Raw genomic sequence first — 21,671 nt, 5'->3', positions numbered from 1 at the left:
TAGACTTTACGCAGAATACAATCCTAACCCCCTTTTCAAAAAACAGAATACAGTGTTCCTCTCTTTCAGTTTGTTTGATTCCTCATTTTTAGACTGAGGTTACGTATTCCCAGCCAGAGTATGACACACAGGATACTGTGATGATGTCCCCCTCAGGGTATTAAATGGATAATAGGTGTTAGAACACAAGGTCTATCCACATCTTTATCACCCTGTCAAAGTATTGTCATTTCTCCATTGAGTAGTTAACTATTTTGCCCTTTGCATTTAAGAAATGATTAGAAGGATAATTGAAGATCAGACTAATATTTTGCACCTTATCGGAATCTATCCCCCTAGTTCTAGCATCCATTGATGATTATACTTGGTATAATGATCATATTGATATAGTTGGCTTGATCTATTGTTATATTTCTTTTTCCCTTGTTAGCCTGTCTTAGAACCATTCTCATACAAATTCCTTAGCTTTCTGCTACTTACATATGAGCCAAATCTTGGATCTATTTTGATATGTAATATAATGCCTTCCATGTTAGCCTCTGTATTTGTCTCCCTGGGACAAGCTGCAAGCCAACTCCTGTCAAATGGATACTGTCTACGAGGCCCAGTACAGGCAGGGCTGGGGAAGGGTACTGCCATCCTTTGAGAGAGGAAGGTATCGCAGGGTCCCCAAACAACTCTGGTTTGTCTCATCAGACGGAAGGAAGAACTGTTTCCGCTGGTAAAGAGATAGTCTCTGGTCTTTGGGGATATAGAGTAGTTGGGTTCATCTGAATTCACCAAACTGTCTTCAGAATTCTACCTTCTCTTAATAAACACTCAAGCTTTGACACAAGAGACACGAAGATTTCCATTCAATTTATGTTTGATTTAGACAATTAAAGGATCTGACTGCTTTCTGGCTTGACATGTCAGTGTTGCGGCTGCAAGAGATCATGCTAGAGGTTCCTTAATTTCCTAACCATGTCTCCTGCTGAGAACTTAAAACCCAGAGGTCCTATTTTTTCCGCTCTCCTTGAAACTCTCCAGTGGCACGAGAAACAGCTAGAGGTCTGTATTCTTCCTTATCGCCACCATCGTCCATCACAGCAATCACCTGATCTGCCCAGACGCCCCCTTAGTAGGCACTTTATTTCAAGAGGCTAAATAAGTCACTGCGCATGCGCCGGTGGTTTCCAGTTTGGGGGGAGCTTTCGGGAACTCTCCTTCTTCACTCCCAGACAGGCCTGGCTACTTCTAGTAGTAGACTAGAAGGACTCAATGTAAACGCAGGATTTAGTCTAATTTTTTTTTTTTTTTAAGAGGAAGAGATGAAAGACAGACTCACAGGCTTCCATTAAGGAAAACTGGAGGGATGGATGCCAGTCCAGCGCCGGAAATGACGTCTCCGAGGAGACCAGCTCCGCAGGGCGCCCTGCGCTGACGTCACCGGAAGTGAGCGCGGCGCAGGATCCGGGCTTCCGTACTGTACTAAGGGTCAATGCCACTGCTGCCTCTGATCGGACTCCCCATCAAAACGAATCCAATAGGAAATAGGACAATTAACAAGGCAGAAAATCTCCAAATTTCCATGACCTCGTTAGCCAGGAAAACATCAAAAGGAACGAGAAAATGTCCTCTGCCTCGTTTGCACTCCGCAAACCCCATTCCAGAGCCTTTAATCCGAGGCGCCTTCTTTGCATCCAGAACCAGCGCTGCGACGGGTAAATGCTATTTTCAGCTTTTCCAATTCTCAATGAAACGGTGAAATCTAGTTTGAACAAGACACCCACGAGATTTAGCGTGGTTCACCGGTGAGAACTGCCGCACTTAGACTCAGGTGCAATCAACCCCATTTATCTATTTTTAATGAGAGCTGTAAGCAGTAAATACTTGACTCAGATCTCACACTGTGTACTTATAAATCATACTTCACGAAACTCATAAAATGGATGATTCTGGCTTCCTTGGGCTGAAGTCTATGACACTTATTTTCCGCCTTTATTTAATATTCTTAAATCATGAAAATAAATAGCATCTAGCTTCTGACTGTAGTGATTTTGATATTTAGTCTTATATTTAATGCATTTTTCTTTCCTAATAAAGCTTTGATATATTAAAGTTAATTAAACAGTAATTGCATATGACTCATTAACATATCCACAGCTTGGGCGCAGCAAGAACAAGCTGATTTTTTAACAAAATGGTATGGAAGATCCAGTCCACCCCCACCCCGAGTAAAGGAGAGTCTTACCTTCTCACTGAGGTGACGGGGTTAAATGCAGTGTGTTAAGCGTATGTCATAGTCTTAGCTGCTAACTAACAGAATGGCGAGTTAAGTGTATTTGTTGATACAGTTGTGAGCATACCTTTTTATGTTGTTGCTGTTATCCGTGACTGCGTTTTTAACTGAAGTAGAAAATCATAGGAAAAAGAAATGAAAACTATAACTGTAGGCTAATTGGCTTTGAAGCTTTGGGGATTCATTTTATTGTGGAAGAGTCCACTGAAAGGCAAATGCTGGTACACAGCATGAAAAGTATTGACCACACGGAAACCACAGGAGAAAGCTCAGCCGGCTTGCGATGCTGTCTGATTAAGAGGTGCATATACATAAGCCAACTTTCCTTGTGTTTGTTTTATTTATACTTGTTTAGCTCTTCGAGGCAAGGACTTACTCATTACTTGAAATTCAATGAAAGGGGAAAAAAGACGAAGATGAGAGAAAAGAACTTCTTAAAAAATACCTTTCTTTTTATTTGAGATCTTCTTTGAAGGTTTCCATTTTGTGGTAAATTATTTTGTTGCATTTCACATTTTAACTTATGCTTGCAAACTTTTACTAGTTAACAGAGTAACCTTTGTAATTCTGGACTAAGCATATGTGTTCTCCAAACTTTGATATGAGAAGGATCTCCTCCATCAGGGAATAGAGAAAATAAGGCGGTATGTAAGAGCCAAGTTTCCAATTATTAGCTGGAATTTTGTTTAGGAGAAGCTGACGCTTAAGAACGCCTTCCCAAGGCAAAACTCTCCGGCTGCTCTGAAGTCGTCAGCTTCTGTTCAGGGGCCAATATAACATGTTCCCTTCTTATCAAGTAAATCTAGAAGTTTCACTCCATTCTCCACATTTCTCTGAATGATGTAGATTAATCTTTGGTGGAAGGGATAACCTTAAGAGATAGATGGCACAAAATTTTAAATGTCATTTCACATGGTATTTTTCTAATTGACTGAAAATACCTATTTCTGATATCACCGCAATCAGAATATGACCCGACTATACACCGGTTCAGAATATGACACATACACAAATATCACTGAAGCAAAGCAGAAGAGATATCTGATTGTTGTTATACTAGAATGCAGGTCTACAGAGCAGAGAACTACAACCTGTGCTTCTAATAAGATGAAGCTACAGAATCACGAGAACCAAACGTGATTATTTGAATCTTGATATTAGCATTGAAAACCAATGCTTCAGTTAAGGTGGTGCAAAGATGCTGCTGGGTTGCATATTCGAAAGGACAAGTATCCAGAGGAAACACTCATGCAAGGCTTTAACAAGCATAAAGGATGTGGAAGAGCAGAAAGAAATCACAGGCAATCACGAATCATGACAAGGCTCACACATCTCTAGGCACAGTCCATCAAGATCTTTCCTCAGCCACAGAAGATGTACTTCCTCTCCGGATACAAAGCACCTTGATACATGTGAGGTATTTTGGTGTCTGGAGAGTCCAAGCTCAAGTGTACCAAAGGACTTTCATAGGCCTGCATCATACAGGCGAAGTAGGGTGGATAGCGGTTAAACCAGGTGCAATTATCCATCTGTGCGCGCTTTGCAAACTGTACGGACACACATAACCAAGCCCCCACCTCTACTATTTTTGAATTTTTACATCTGTTGCCCTGATTTGCAATGTATCTGTGTTTCTGGATTCCTGATTCCTCATCTGACTGTCATTCTCAAAATTGTTTATTCCCCTGACCCTTTTCTCCTCCTGGCGATTGCCCTAGTGCAGCGATTTGGAAGAGAAAGTAAGAAGATTAAAGACATTAAACTATCTACATCTTTTCTGACTGGAAGATTGTCTTTTATATTACAGTGTTTGGTGATACATTTGAAGGTTTAAGTTGAGAGGATGGGACTTTCTGGGTAAAGAATTTAAATGACTTATTTGGGATGGAGGCAATAGAATAAATTGCCTTATATAGTATTTATACGTAGGGCATTCATTGTAAATTTATCAGTCATACATGAGAATAGCTTTGGGTTACATGGCATTCGTAGTGACAATATTCTATCTGTATTTCTTATTTTTATATTTACATTACTTGAGAAAACCTAAGAGATGTTATTGGTAATATAAGAGCTCTTAACTTAAAATAGAGCTAGTCTGTCCACCACGTGCCACACAGAACACGTGTAATTACATTTCATCGTAATGTCATGAAGGTCACCTGGGTTGCAACAAGATTTTCTCATGACTGGCCCTTAACACTCCCCTATGGCATGTATGGTTGGTTCTCATCTACTTGCCTGTCTCACAAAAGCTGATTTGACTGTGCCTGTTGACTGATGGTGTTTCTCAAAGTTGCCAGGAAGAACATAGTTGGCATTTTCATTTTGCCTGATGTCCTGATGAGGTTCAGTATCTCCCAAGTGTTTTCTATAGAGATCAATTCTGGGAATAAAGACTTTCTTGGTTCATCAGGAGGCATAAGACAAGAAGAACAATAACAAAATTAACACTGAGTACTCACCATGTGTCAAAGGCATCAACTATATAACTTACTTATTTCAACCCTTAACAGTTTTATGAGATAATAACTGTTGTTATCACCATTTTACAGATGTGGAAACTAAAGCATAGAAAGGGTTAGTAATTTTCCAAATTGCACACAGTAGGAAAAGTGTGAACTGATATTTAGGCAGATATATTGGTGAGATCCCAGAGTTCACACAAGATGAAACAAAGCAAGAAAAGCCACAGTAACAATGATTTTAAAAGTTCTTAAACCGTGGTTCTCTATATACATTTGTTCATGGAATGTGCCTTATGAATAATATCCATTAACATGGATGTTAACATAACACCATTACAATGGTGTACACTTTGGGAAATGATTCATTTGATTTGGTGAGGCTCTCTACGTGGTACCTGCAGATCCCAGCGATGCTCTCAAGTTGCAGACTTGCTCAGGGGACCTCGAATGAACAGGTTTGAAGGTTTCCAGGGTAAGGGATAGGGTTCAAGATATCTCATCACATTTACTTTAGAAATCTGCCAAGAGTTCAAGATAAGCCCCCTGAATTCTCATTCAAACTAATAACATGTTCCATAAAGGCAGGAAGGTTTGCTTATGTTGTTCTCTTCTTTATCCCCGAGAGTTAGCATAATGCCTAGACCATAGCAGGTACCCAAAAGAAGATGAATAAATGAATTAAATAACTACCACAGATCATAACTTTACTGTGTACCAGATTTTTTCCTAAACTCTGGAGTACAGAAGAGACCAGCAAAGTAGAATGGAAAGTGATGTCAAATGTCCATCACAGGAGTCCCCTGTCCCTCTTAGCTCTCATCCTCACTGTTACTCAACAATGCTCAGGAAAATTAAGATCCATGCTCCACACAGCTAGAACAGTTCTTTCATTTGGCATACAGTTTTCTACAAGGACAAGGAAAAGATTTTCATTAATTAATTTAGATAGTGAATATTTTTTCAAAAGAGTTATTTATTTGAGAAAGAGAGAGAGCCTGCAAGTGGGGGGGGGGCAGAGGGAGAGAGAGAATCTCAAGCAGACTCCCAACTGTGGGGGGAGCCCAATGAGGGGCTCCATCACACAACCCTGAGATCATGACCCAAGCCCAAACCAAGAGTTGGACACTTAACCAACTGAACTACCCAGACACCCCAGTAGTGAATATTTTTTGAGGGCTTATTATTTGGTAGCTATTAGATACACAATAATAAAGAAAGACCATGTAATACTTACATAGTAATTACTGTGCACTTTTTGTACTTGATATATACACATATATTTCACACACACACACACACACACACACACACACAAACATATACTTACTGAACCTTCTATACATTTACATATGATAAAATGAAGTCTGCAAAGCCAAAGCTGTAACTGGCACAGTTTGGATCAAGAACCTACAAAGACGTTCTTTAGAAGCCATGTTATTAACCCGTAAGCTATGGTCCTTACTCCAACTTTAGTTGAAATGAAAGACACATAATCACACAATGCTTATCAAAATTTACAAATATGAATTGGATGGCTACATGTAGAAGAATGAAACTCGACCATTTTCTTACTGTACACAAAATAAACTTGAAATGGATAAAAGACCTCAACATGAGCCAGGAATCTATCAAAATCCTAGAGGAGAACATAGGCAGTAATCTATTTGACATCGGTCACAGCAACTTCTTTCAAGACATGTCTCCAAAGGCAAAGGAAACAAAAGTAAAAATGAACTTCTGGGACTTCATCATCTGCACAGTAAAGGAAACAATCAACAAAACAAAGAAGCAACCCACAGAGTGGGAGAAGGTATTTGCAAATGACACTACAGACAAAGGGCTGATGTCCAAGATCTATAAAGAACTCCTCAAACTCAACACACATGAAACAGATAATCACGTCAAAAAATAGGCAGGAGACATGAACAGACATGTCTCCAAAGAAGACATACAAATGGGTAACAGACTCATGAAAAAATGTTCATCATCATTAGCCATCAAGGAGATTCAAATTAAAACCACATTGAGATACCACCTTACACCAGTTAGAATGGCCAAAATTAACAAGACAGTAAACAACGTGTGTTGGAGAGGATGTGGAGAAAGGGGAACCGTCACACTGTTGGTGGGAATGCAAGTTGGTGCAGCCACTTTGGAAAACAGTGTGGAGATTCCTTAAGAAATTAAAAAAAAAGAGCTACCCTATGACCCTGCAATTGCACTACTAGACATTTACCCCAAAGATACTGATGTAGTGAAAAGAAGGGCCATCTATACCCCAATGTTCATAGCAGCAATGGCCACGGTCACTAAACTGTGGAAAGAACCTAGATGCCCTTCAACGGACAAAAGGATAAGGAAGATGTGGTCCATATACACTATGGAGTATGATGCCTCCATCAGAAAGGACGAATACCCAACTTTTGTATCAACACGGACAGGACTGGAGGAGATTATGCTGAGTGAAATAAGTCAAGCAGAGAGAGTCAATTATTATATGGTTTCATTTACTTGAGGAGCATAAGGAATAACATGGAGGACATTGTGAGATGGAGAGGAGAAGTGAGCTGGGGGAAATCGGAGGGGGAGACAAATCATGAGAGACTGTGGACTCTGAGAAACAAACTGAGGGTTTTGGAGGGGAGGGAGGTGGAGGGTTAGGTGAGCCTGGTGGTGGGTATTATGGAGGGTATATATTAAATGGAGCACTGGGTGTAGTGCCTCAACAATGAATTATGGAACACTGAAGATAAAGAAAATAAAATAAAATGGAAAAAAAAAAACTTACAAATATGACAAGTGCTGTGGAAGAACAGCAGAGGGCATGTATGAAAGAGTGAACTGGAAGAAGAGCCAGGGTAGGACTCTGAGAAAATGAAACCTAGGCTGATTTCTGAAAGCAGCGGAGCAGTCAGCCAGGCTAAGAGCCAGGAAGGCTAAGGGGAGCCGTGTGCGAGGTCCAGTGCGGGGCAGGCCCACTGTCTGCTATTTACCAAAGTGAGAGAAAGGCATTGTGCTGTGCCCTTAGGAGCTGGGAGCAGGACAGGGAAAAGGTAAGTAGAACATTCCACTGGGAGGTTGGACAGGGAGGGCACATCTTGCTGGGTCTCTTAGACTGTGCAAACATTTGCATGCCATCTTCATTACACGAGGAAGCCAATGGAAGTTTCTAGCAGGGATGTGACATGATCCTATCTATGTTTTATAAATATCACTCATTGTGCTTTTTATACTTTCACAGCAATAAATAGCCATGATGATTAGTAGCACATTTTTTGACAGGATTATTTATTCCATTTAACAGATGTTTTCTCCGTTATTTGAGCTAGCTCACTTGTATCGCAGACACCATGTGGAAAATGCTTCTGAATGCAGGACACCTATTTACAACCATTTTTGAAATAAAGTATATTTTAACATAAATACAATATGTACAAAAAGCAAATTTATGAGATCTTTGCATGTTATTATGAAATAAAGGAGAAGATATGTGGCAGAGATACTGTTAAGTGCTTCACTCTGTTGTTGATAAAAGTTACCACATGTAACTTTTCCAAAGCCATCCAGTGCTCATTGGAGGTTATGTGTGAATTAAGTAACATTAGTATACTTAGATATTTAGATGATATTTGTTATAAGGAGTCCTGATTGCAATGATAGACAAAATGTAACTATTATAAGTATTAATACATACATTACTACATTAATACATTGACAGACAGATTAAGGCTTACTATTTCACCCATATTTTAAATGCAATGAATTAAAAGGCAAAAATGCTAGCATTTTAAAAAGTACTTACACTGACCTGTATAGTGAACTGCTGAAACCAACAGGTTTGCCCAGATAATGCGTATTCTTCGCAAAACCACCACCTAGGGAAAGAACACAGCTACTTTTAGGTTGCTCAGTGTTTGTAGCTCATTCGTATAAACAGGTTGTCTTTTCGAAACAGGAGTAAACACCATGGCCTGTAACACTGGTTAAAAGCAGGGGCTCTTGGTCTAACAAAGAGTATTTCTCTTCCCCGGGCTGTGGGGGAGACTGGCGGGAGGGGAGCTCAGCGCTTAGCATCCATGGCAGGCTCACGGTCCGCCAGCGCCCCCTGGAGGGAGATGGGGAAATAGCAGCCTGTCCGGCAGCAGGAGGGAGATCTGACAGGCATTTCTGAGAAGGAGCCGCTAAAGCAGGGAATTACTGCAAGAGTAGGGGGGTGACAGGTTAGACAGCAAGAGAAATGGCACAATGCAGAGTCAGTTAATGATTCCAGCAGCTTTCAAACGCTGAGAATGTTACAGTTGGTAACGGAGGATGGCACCTGGGAATTACCTCTTGATAAGTCAAAGATTTGAATGTTCTTCCCTATCAGGACATTCGAAAATATTTAGGTTGTGGTTAAAAAAAAAAAGGCACGTCATAAGTGCCTTTTATTTTTTTTTAAAGACTGTATTATTGAATTGCCACCTGCCAGATTTGAGAATGCAAATGAAAAGAACCCTACAGATACAGTCTAGAATATGTGCTAGCGATTCTATCGAAAAGCAGTCTTGCTAGTTAATTTACCATTGGTAAATTTTTTTCAAATATTTTATTTATCTATTTGACAGACAGAGATCACAAGCAGGCAGGGACGCAGGCAGAGAGAGAGGAGGAAGCAGGCTCCCCGCTGAGCAGAGAGCCTGATGCGGGACTCGATCCCAAGGACCCTGGGATCATGACCTGAGCCGAAGGCAGAGGCTTTAACCCACTGAGCCACCCAGGTGCCCTGGTAAATTTTTGATACAGCCAAATGATCACTGGGCTCTGACCAAATTATACAGGGGATTGTTCATTCACTTTTTAAAAAAATTTTATTTATTTACTTGACAGAAAGAGATACAGCAAGAGGGAACACAAGCAGGGGGAATGTGAGAAGGAGAAGCAGGAACCCTGACTCAGGGCTGGATCCCAGGACCATGGGATCATGACCTGAGCCCAAGGAAGATGCTTAACAACTGAGCCACCAGGTGCCCCAGTTCATTCATTTTTTAAGGTGACCTAAAAAATACAGAATAGTTCAAAGATAAGTGGGAACTAATATTAGAACCAGCTACCAGGTTTTGTTTTTTGTTTTTTGTTTTTTTGTTTTTTTTTATTATGCACAGACACGATACTTCTTTTTTTTTTTTTTTTTTTTTTGCATTTATTCTGTGCAAATTTACTCCCGGGCCATAAGTTTTTGTTTCTTCAGTTTCTTCTGGGATATCTTTTTCTTCTGTGCAACCTCCTCTTCTGGCTTAGGAACAATCTGCTCTTTTTCAGTAAGGATCATCTCAATGTGGCAGGGAGAGCTCATGTATGGGTTAAGGCGACCATGAGCCCTGTAAGTCCTATGCCGCATCTTGGGGGCTTTGTTCACCTGAAAGTGCTCAATGACCAGAGAATCGACATCTAAACCCTTAAGTTCAGCATTACTCTCTGCGTTTTTAAAAGCATGTGCAGTAAAAATTCAGCACTCTTCTTGGGCCACCGACCTTGTGTCCAGCCCCACTGTTTGGCCTGGGCACACCTACCAACTCCACCATTGTAGCGACAGAATGGCACACACTGCTTCTGCAAAGTGACGTCTTTCAGATACTTGGTGGCTTTTCGGATATGCATACCCTTGATGGCCTGGGCAGTTTCACGTGTGTTCTTAAAGTGAACACGGAGATTTGAACCTCTTGACTTGCATGATTTCGTAGGGTTTTCCGGGTCAAGTGAATAGCGAACCATTTTCAGAGGTCACCCCAGGCCGCTGAGTGGAAGAGGAACCACGATACTTCTTTTAAATGGAGCTGGATAGGAGATATTCCTCAAGTACCAGAAATTCTGCAAATATAAATTAAAGGTGGTGGGAACAAGTGCATAAGAGGCATTAAATGTAATTAATATTTTCAGGCCAGGGAGAGAGGGTATAGAGAGGTGTACTGAACTCTTCCTTGTCTCTGGATTTCTATGGGTTTTTGGTTCCTTTCCATTCACTGTGTCCCGGCATCTTGCTTAGTGTACAGCAATGACGCATGTTTTCTGGTGTTAGCTTAAAACCTTATGTTGAGACTGTGAGTTAATGCTACTTTTAATAATCAGTTATGTAAAAGCTGTTAAAATAAAATAATTCCAGAGCAAGTTTGTCCTTTTCACTTACCAACCACAGCCGAAATCAAATTCACAGCTTTGCAAATACTTTCACTTAAGTCTCTGTGTAACTGCACATAATAGCATAACTAATAGCTCTAAAGACCAGTATTTTAATGAAGCACATATCTTTACACTGGGCACAAGGCACTCTGTTAATAAAACAGACATGGACTTTCCCCTTCATGGAGCCTAGAGGGTATTTTATTAATCTACTACTTTATTATTAGTATTAGCTTTTTTATTTTATTTTTTAAATTTATTTTATTTAAAGTATTTTAATAATATTTTATTATTAGCATTAATCTACTACTTTATTATTAATTATTACTACCAATTAAACCACTACAGCAGTCATCATTGATTTGGTTAATTTGTCACTTGTGTTTGAATAAAAAAGTGTGTAGAATGTTTAAAAAATATTAGTTTGGGGTAGAAAGTTAGACACCTAAGGATTATTTCAGGCAATGAGAGAAAAGGGAGCTGACAGTAAAAACTGAGTTGGAACCATAGAAGGGAAGGGTGGAGGGTGTGACTGTTGTGCCCCCGGCACCGTGTTTAATGCTGGCGTGGGTAATCCAGCTGGATCCTCGCACAGGCTGATGAAATCGAGATTTTTCACATGAGGATACTCAGGAGGTTTAAAGTTGAGGGGCAATTAAATGGACCGCCCAAGGTCACACAACAAGTAAGTGCAGATTTTTGTATTTCCCACCCAACTACAGAAGAACGAGAAAATGGAAGATATTTTAAAAGGAGAAGTTAAAATAGTTAGGGCTTTGATACACACAACTAGATACTATTAAAACCACAGAGATGCCAGTGACAGGCATCATAATGGGATCCAAGAATTGTGACCCCCCCTCCCTGTATGCTTTGGGGTTTTTTGCTATTAGGAACCACCACCTTCTCCTGCTATTGCTCATTCCAGAAAGAAGTCTCCAGAATATTATAAGGTAGGCATGCACCTGAAAGTTTGGACTGTCTGTCAGGAGCAGTCTCCCAGTTTTCAAAAAAAAAAAGCCAAACAACAACAATAAACAACCAAAACAAAAAAAGAACCCTCTTAAAACTGTTCATTCACAAATCAGTCAGTCAAGAGCAACACATCAGAAATTCTTTTTTTTTTTTTTATAAGATTTTATTTATTTATTTGCCAGAGAGAGAGAGAGAGAGAGCGCACAGGCAGGCAGAGTGGCAGGCAGAGGCAGAGGGAGAAGCAGGCTCCCCGCCAAGCAAGGAGCTCAATGTGGGACTCGATCCCAGGACACTGGGATCATGACCTGAGCTGAAGGGAGCCGCTTAATCAACTGAGCCACCCAGGCGTCCCCACATCAGAAATTCTTACGGGGCGGCAAACAGAGGTCAGAGATGAGGGTCCTGGTCAGGGCTCCTCCTCTCTGTTTCCCGCAGTTTCCTTTGCCTGTGGTCAACCATGGTCCAGAAACAGACCATCCTCCTGACTTAGCATCAAGAAGGTCAAAAAGAAACCTAATGTCAAGTCACAGCGCCTACATTATTCACCTTCACCGCATCTCATCACCTGGCATTTTATCATCTCGCGTCATCACAAGTTGAAGGGTGAGTACGAGATATTTTGAGAGAGCGAGAGAGACCACATTGACATAGATTTTATTAAAGTATACTGTCATCATTCTATTATTATTGTTGTCAATCTCTTACTGTGCTTATTTATAAGCAATTTTATCACAGGTATGCATGGACAGGAAAAAACATGGGTATATACAGGTTTGGGTCCTGTCTGCCATTTCAGGCTTCCCCTGGGGGTCTTGGAACAGATTCTTGGTGGATAAGAACCCCCCCAATGCAGCCAGTGGGTGCTCAGCTAAAAGAAGCTTATAAAAGGAAAACAAACAAAACAAAACAAAAAGGCTTTGCCTCCTTTCCTTCATAATAAAATACTGACACAATCTTAATTATAGGTTATAAACAGTGCTGTTGGACCACCGCTTCACCATATGGGACTGAGGACCATAAATATGTTATGTGTTGGTTCTTGGGGAAAAAAATAGAATATACTCTTTGTAAAAATCATATTTTTATGAGCCTGCTGAAGAGCTGCTGAATGTTGAATCAAATCACGAATTCTCAAGACCATCATAATCAGAGTAGGCAAAGTATATATTTGCTCAGGGAAACATCTGTTAAGGAATTTCTCCTGAGTCCCATCAGTAGTTGGCAAGCTTTACTGCTTTAACTATGTTTTCATTATCGGCCTGCCTGCGGAATAGTTTACACTGGTTGTCCTTCTATCATTAATTCACTAATAAAGAAAGAACCTTGTTAATGGCCTGCCATGGCTGGTAATGTTCACAACAAAACTTAAATTTAGAAAATCACTCACTGATTTGTACTTTATTCAACTGTAGTTTTGAATTTTATGTACAGTCAAGGAGCTTTAAAAACGATGTAAATAGTAAGTTATGAAATGAGTGCGAATCAACCATGGTGTTCACACTGACAACTCGGCCACTTCCGAAGTATTACAGAAACTGTGTCTTTATAACGCTGTGTTCACAAGGATCGTGCCATCACTTCTAATACTTCTCAGTGAAATTATTGAAGTTGGCTAAATTGTACACATAGAAAAATCTTTTTTACTCCAAATAGAGGCACGTTCTGGCAAAATATATTTTCATCAAACAAACTAATAAAATATTAGTTTTAGGAAACAAAGAATTTTCTGGAGGGGAAAAAACAGAGGAAACCCAGAAAATGATGTTCTTTGACACATTTGTCGCATAGATGTATATTATAGGTGACCTAAATTAAATATATCATGGGTTTTGGGGGATATGTTTGACATTAAATACATACATGACCAGGATCATGTTATTTTCTTCCTAGATTTCCATTTGGGATGTTCCAGTGTCATATAGTCAATAAAATATCGTCCCAATATACCCACATATTTTTTACATAATATTTTATAGTTGATTTACAGGTGAATGATTTTTGAAATTGCGATAAGAAAACGAGACCTACCCTCCTCACAAATTCTGAAGTACCCAACACAAATAAACATCATAATAGCTGAACAGCTCCACATTCTCCTTAACCGGCAACCAGTCTTCTGCTTCTATGAACCTGAGTATTCTAGCATCTCATAGAAGTTGAATTGTGCCCTGTCTGTCCTGCCATGACTGGCCTATCTCATTTAGCTTCAGGTCGTCTAGTTTCATCCATGCTGTTGCATACTGCAGGATTTCCTTGTTTCAGACTAACCGATACTGCATTGCATGTATATGCCACGTTTTACTTACCAGCCATCTGTCAATGGCCATTGAGGTTGTTTCCCTGCCTTGGTTATTGCAAATAATGCTGCAATGAACATGGCAGTGCAGGTACCTCTCTGAGAACCTGATCTCAACTGGACGATGTGGAGAAATTGGAACCCTTGCAACACTATTGGCGAGGAATGTAAAACAGCGCAGCGCTTCGGAAAACAGTATGGAGGTTCCTCAAGACATTAAAAACAGAACTACCGCATGATCCAGCAATCCTGCTTCTGGGTGTCTGTTCAAGGGAATTATTTTTGCAGCGGCATTTGCTAATACCAAATCATAAGAGCAGGTAACTAGGAATACAGAATAAGACAGCAGTTCTCTCTAACATGTTCTCTGCTCAAACTATTGATATAACCTGGGCAAAGATAAGTGTGAGCAGGAACGAAAGCCGTACGTCTGTTGTGTGCGATATCTGCCTGAGCTGTTGATGCTATATATTAAGTTTCAGTAATTGTTCAGGTCATCAATCTCTGGCAAGAACCTTTCCGAGTGCTTGATGGCACTGCATGCTTCAAGCTGTGCTACATTAAAAAATGATGAATCTCTGTCCAGGTAAAGCTCTGCCCTTTGGCTATCATCATGTATCACCATTTTATTTACAAATAGGTATTCGTGATGATAAGTAGCAAAAGGGTACATGAGATTTATAAATAGAGGAGAGGTTGGCACAAGCTCATCTTGGAACTTACGCCATTGAAAGTCTGGAGAAAACGATCATAGTTACCTGCAAAACAAATGACTTTGGTAAATGAAAATCTTCGTGATCAGCCATTTCAATGACTCAAGATTATTTATCTAAAACATCATGCTCTTCGCAGAATAAATCAATTTTAACTTCTAATTTCTACTCTTAAAAAATAAAGTCTATGTGTCTTAAGTGCATACGACTCTATCATCATACATAATTTTGGCAGTTTGCAAATTTCAGAGGAATCGCTTTCTCATCTTTGCTGTTAGCCACACCATGGTCTTGTTATTTTAATTTGGGGCAAGAGGCCTTTATTTTTGATAGGATTTTTTTTTTCCTGAACATACAACAGAAATGACTTTACCTCCTCTTTGCTGATAGGATCATAACGCAACGAGCTGTACGTCACTCCCGTGTGTCCTTCCTTATTAATCGAGGGTGGCATTTTATAGCTGTATTGAAGGGAAACTGTGCAATGCTTGCTACAGTTCCTTTTATCTTATTTTACTTTTTTATCTTACATATTTTGTCTTGCATCTGTGTTTTCCATAACAGCTACATTAGTTCTGGATCAGTTATTTTTTTTTTTGTTCAAGGAACATGGTACAACCTCCAATTCTATCAGCAAATTTTTTGAGATACATAGAAAGGTATGGAAACAATAAAATCATCCCATAAGAATATATTGCTGAGCTCTATCAAATCTTTAACAATTTGATAGATTTACATTTAAAAAAAAAGGTTAGGGAAAGAACTGGCGTGTTTTGGCTACTCTTTCGAGATGGCTTCCTTTCCCGCCATTCATATCCCCCAAGTAGATGTTTGTAAACTTCATGTACACACTTAAACTATCACTGCTCAAGGATTTATGCATGAGCACTATGGAATGTTTTGTGTATCTCCAGTTATTTATACAAATAGTCTAAGACAGTGACTATCACTATTTAGCTTGCCTTTATTTTTCACTATTCTATTTTTGACTTTTCACCATGTTAACACATGTATCTCTAGTTCATTCATTTTTAAGGACAGTATATTATGCTTTTGAGGGAGATATCACATTTTATTTGATGAGCATTTAGGCCCGTGTCTGATTTTTTATGAACATGAATGTCCCACCATATGTCTGCTTGCCACATGTGCTAAGGTTTCTCTAGAAGAAAACATTGAATTGTTGTGCAGAACTACAACTTGACCAGGATACTTCCCCGCCGCCCTCCTGGTTATCTGTATAACTATGCTTTGGGCAGTGTATAAAAGTTCTCCACTTTCTCACTACCTCATTAATGGTTGATATCAAATATTTGACTTGTCAGTCTGATGGGTATGAAGTAATATTTTACTACTGTTTTTTTATTCCCCTACTTAGAAATGAGTTGCAGTATCTTTTCATACATTTTTTGGACATTAGTTTGTCACTGGATTATATATTTGTATCCTTTTCTCACTTTTTTGGCTGTTCGACTATTTTCTTATTAATTAGTAGGAGCCCTTGACATATTCTCACAACTCATCACTGTCAGTTACATACACGGCTTGCAACAGTCTTTCCCAAATGGTAACTGTTTGTTTTTTTTTTTCATTCCTGTATGGTCTCAATAGTTGAAGGGTTAAAAATTTAATGTATTCAAATTCATTGATATTCCCTTTTATGTTTTAAACTTCTGAATCATGCGGGTTTTTTTATTTTTTATTTTATATTTTTAGAGAGAGAGAGGTGGGGGAGAGAGGCAGAGGGAGAGAGAATCTTAAGCATGTTCCACACCCAGTGCAGAGCCCGTCTTGGGGCTCAATCTCACAACCCTGAGATCATGACCTCAGCCAAAATGAATAGTCAGATGCTTAACCAACTGAGCCACCCAAGTGCCCCAAACTTTTGAATCCTGTTTAAGAACTCTTTTCCTACCCTTGTTGCCGTAAAGGTATTCTAGTATGCCTTCTTTGAAAAGCTTTTTGGAGTTGGTCTTTGATTCATTTAGAATGAAACGTTAGGTATATCTCTTATTTTAATTATGTATGACAAAATTTGTTCTCACAGTAAATTTGATGAACACCCTCTTCATTTATTTTTAATACCCCTTCAGTCATGTTATCAAGTTTTTAAACATACATAGGTCTGTTTTGTCTTCTCAATTGTTCTTCTTTATTTTTATTTTTTTAAAAGATTTTATTTATTTATTTGACAGACGGAGATCACAAGTAGGCAGAGAGGCAGGCAAAGAGAGAGGGGGAAGCAGGCTCCCCGCTGAGCAGAGAGCCCGATGTGGGGCTCCATTCGAGGACCCGGGATCATGACCTGAGCCGAAGGCAGAGGCTTTAACCCACTGAGCCACCCAGATGCCCCCATTGTTCTTTTTTAAGTTTAATTCTGTTTCATTGCCCTTCCATGTGAATTTCAGGATAAGACTGTCAAGTTTTATGAAAAAAATTGGAATTTCACTGGAATTGAGTTGAAATTAGTAATTATTTTGACAGAATTTTATTTTTATAATATTGTAACTTTCAACCACGAGCATGATTTAGTGCCATTTACACAAGTCTTTATTTATATTATTCAGCACAGTATTATAATTTCTGCTAGATTTATTCCTAGCTGTTAGAGTTGTACGGAGATTTTGTTTGGCTTTGATATTTGGACCAAACCAGATATTTAGTGTGGCTTCAACCTTGGTCTTTAGAACATTAAGTAGCTGCAGTCCAACTTCAGTGTAATTCCTAGCATCCCTGAACTTGAGTACGACCAGTAATTTTGTGATCCCAGGGTTTCTTTCATATTTAAACAAAGTTTCAACATCAGTAATACAAAGAAGACATGTTATTTGGATTTACTGTGAATATCTGAATGTTCATTTACAAATATGTGTAAATATTCTAGATGCTATTCAGAGCAAAAATTCTCCTTATGTTGTTTTTGTGGTGAAAATCTGTTATTTTGAAATGAAAATGTTTATTATTGCAAAAGTAGAATGCTGCAGCAACTAATAATGACTAAAATAATAATATCATGAAAACACTGTTATAAACTTTTGAATAGTTAAATATGCAAAACAATAAATTTGAGAATTAAACTAGAATCTGATAATGAAATCTGAATATTAACAGTTTGTTAGCTACATAAGAAACAGTATTCAATACTTTTTGAACTGAGTGGTTTATACAATTTAAATAACACAAAGCAGAATGTTAGAAATTATGTGATAATTCTAATCTTTGTGCAATTGTTCAGTGTACAATATCCAAAAATTGAAGGAAGGAAACAAAGAATAAATTTTAGGTATTTAACTCACTTTAAGGACTTTTTCTCCTGAATCAACTATGATCAGATTAGCTAGAATGCCCAAATATTCTAGCAGATGAAATTATCAAGAAATAATATTTCCTGCGCTATGAAATTTAAAAAAATAATTCTGACAACACACCTTTTAAATAATAAAACTGTAGTAAAATTTTTATTTTTCATCAAGTTTCAGATTTATTCTTGTATTCTAGGAGTTCATCTGCGGTGGTCGTATTTGGCTTTGTCTCCACTGTGGTTATATATTGATTTTAACATTAGGGCACTTGCTCTTTGACCAAAATATGCATTTGATGCACCTTTCCAAGATACCAGAAATAGCATTGAACAGCATCTAATAGATATAGTGGCTGTCATGGCTCATGTAATCTTACTTCTTTTTATTTCTAATTGCTTGTTATCAGGATATTATTGAGTCATATGCTGATTTTTTTTATCTAGGAAATTTGATGAGCTCATTAATTCAAGTAGTATGCAGATTCTTGATTTTTCAGTGTGAAAAATAATATTGCCTGCAATTAAAGGCAGATTTGTCTCTTTCTTTTTAAGTTTCATACACATGGTTTATTTTCCATATCCAGTTGGAGAAATGACAGTAGAGAATATCTTTGCCCTGTTCCTATCCCAATGGAAATCTAAATTTTTTTTTGCCCGTATCTGTGGTGATTTTGAGATAATGACTTTTATCAGCTCAGGTAGAGTACTCTTTTATTCTGAGTTTGCTTTTGTCATGAATGTGCATTGATTTTGGCGCATGCTATTTCATTATCTACTGAAGTAAAAAGATCTCTCCTTTAATCAATTAATATAGTTTATTCAATTAACCCATTTTTTATGTTGAAACATCCTTAAAATTATGGGAAGTAGACTATTAGTTGTCACATATTTAAAAATATATACATACTGGGTACCTGGGTGGCTGGTGGAACATGTGACTTTTGATCTTGGGGTTATCAGTGAGTTTGAGCCCACACTAGATGCAGATATTACTTAAATAGATATTAAAAAATATATATGTATATAGATATAAAATACTGAATTCAACTTAATAATATTTTATTTAGAATTTCTCTATATTCACAAAGGAGCTTTATCTAAAATGATCCCTGTTTTTGTATTGTCTTTGTCTACTCTGAATTTCAAGTGAGTACAGATTATTTGCTTTTTGAGGACTTGAGAACAGCTTTCTATAAAACTAATTTTTTTTTTTTTGGTTATGGTTTTTATGGGGGATAAAGCAGGCAGCAGAGTAAGCAAGTGATTGAAGTTAACACCCACAGTAATAAGACATATGGGCATTATGTTCTCCCTGACAGGATGTACTACTGAAAGGGGCACAATGTAGCTGGCGTTCTTGCCAAAAATGCATAAACTCTATCTGATTATGAGAAAATATCAGACGATACTGAGAGATATGCTATAAAATAACTAACGGGCACTCTCCCATAGTGTGGTGTTCATGAAAGACAAGGAAAGCCTGAGAAACCAGCACAGACTGAAGACTGTGGAGCAACGATGACTAAGTGTGGTCTCCTGAACTGGACACTACACAGAATAAGGACATCGGTGGGAAAACTGGTCAAATGAAAGAAGACATATTTAATGTTTCTTGTACGCAGGATGTCTATACATGTACAGAACAGACTTATTTTTGAACATAAACCTTTTTTTTTTGTTTAATCAGTTTCTGCTACAGTTGTATGAAAATTATCCACTCTTACTGTGGGATTATAAATTCTGTTAATAAATCTTTGTTTTTATTTATGGATTTTGAGGCTGTGTGCTTAGGGACATGCAAGCCCATATTTTTTCTGTGTCATGGAGGATTCTGTGTTACTTTGATCCCCATTAATGCCTTTTGCCTTTAATATTATTTTGTCTAATTTTCATATTACTAGATTATCTTTCTTTTAATCATTATTTGCAAAGTATAGTTTTCCCATTTGTTCATTTTCACCTTTTCTGTATGTTTTTGTTCTATGCATATTTCTTGCAAGGAACTTATAGTTAGATTAGAAAATATAGTCACAGTTTTTATCTTTTCATACAAAAATTTAATCCATTAATAATTATTCTAATTACTGATATATCTTAGGCTTTATAAAAAACATTAATTTTGTGTTGATTAAGCATGTCAATGTTAAGTATCTCTTCTCCCTTTCTTCTGAGTGAATGGACTTCTTGCAGGGCACAAGGCTGACTAGAATAAATATTATGTGTCTTAGTCATTCTGGAGATAAGTGTGAGTATGTGACTAAATTTTGGCCATGGGATATAATGTATATCCAGTCTCCCTTAGAATACAGTTGGGGATGCCCTTTCTTCTTCTCTGTCCCTTCCATCATCACTGTGCCCAGTATATGGATGCCTCCTTGGACCATGAGGATGAAGACCATACCCTAGAGATGGCTGAATGGGGAGTTGGATAGTCTCTCAGGATAGCATCGAATCGTGTGACCATACCAGTTCTGGACTTTTTTGGACATTTATGTGATTAACATGAGCACAAAATAAACACCTTCCTTATGTAAATCAGTATGTGTAGTGTTGTTTGTGTGCGTGCATGTTTCTTGTAGCAGAATCCAATTTTAACATGTACACCCTTTCTCCTATAATTTTTCTCCTTCTGCGACTTTTATTTGGGGTGATAATTCTCCACACTGCCTTCTTTTTTTCTCTGCATGCATGGAGAAGAATACAGATCTTATTCTTATTTCTTTGGCAAACATATTTCATTATATCTTTATCAAAAGTGATTTCTATCGTAAGCAAGATGCAGTCCATATTACAATCAAATGGGCATTGAATTTCTCTGTCCCCATTTTTATTATTATTCAGACTCACTGCTGATCAACAGAATTTTCTGTTAGGATAGAAATGTTCCATATCTGAACTATTTAATGCAGTAGCCACATATGGCTATTGGGCACTTGAAATGTGTTTAGTGAGACTAAGGAGATGAATTTTAAATTTTATCTAATTTAAATCTATTTAAAATTAAATTTTAATAGCCACCTTTAGCTAGTAGTTAAAACACAGGACTATAAATGTAGTTTTAATTTTCATTTTAACTCTATAATTTAAACAAAACATGAATCAGGGCATATCTAAGCTGTACTTCCTATTTCTTCACCTGTGACACTTTCAGGGAATTTCTTAAACCCCACTATCATGCATTAATTACCCAGGGTAATTAATGCGTGATAGTGACTCCTCATGGAGTAAAAAAATGTTCTATCTTGAGTCAACTAACTTAATCCCTTTATTTGACAGGTGGGAAAAAAATAAAAGAAAAATTAAATTTAGTTTATTTTATGTGTTATTTCATATTCTGCTCTGGTTACTGGTTTGCAAAATGTTAATTTCAACATACTTGCCTAATACGACCACATTAAATATTGCTTGTAATAACTGTTAATTAAGGATTGGAAATACTCTTATTTGTATTGAGAATTTTTTATAGTATGTTATACTA

General features: G+C 38.0%; 1 long non-coding RNA gene and 1 pseudogene across 1 annotated transcript; one reads left to right on the top strand and one right to left on the bottom strand.

The window, feature by feature from the left end:
• The first annotated feature begins 7,604 nt into the window (after positions 1-7,604).
• LOC123388970 lies at positions 7,605-21,121 on the top strand. Its single transcript, XR_006603485.1, has 3 exons — positions 7,605-7,802; positions 12,319-12,486; positions 19,646-21,121. It is a non-coding gene; the product is annotated as an uncharacterized LOC123388970 (long non-coding RNA).
• Positions 9,925-10,522, bottom strand: LOC106004008 (annotated as a pseudogene).
• Positions 21,122-21,671: the final 550 nt, after the last annotated feature.

This window comes from Mustela putorius, unplaced genomic scaffold, assembly GCF_011764305.1.
Source record: "Mustela putorius furo isolate JIRA1106 unplaced genomic scaffold, ASM1176430v1.1 tig00003932_pilon_pilon_pilon:0A:0A, whole genome shotgun sequence".
In the NCBI taxonomy this organism is placed as follows: Eukaryota; Metazoa; Chordata; class Mammalia; order Carnivora; family Mustelidae; genus Mustela; species Mustela putorius.
The sequence above is the reverse complement of the archived record's forward strand: the minus strand, read 5'-3'. Positions and strand labels throughout refer to the sequence as shown.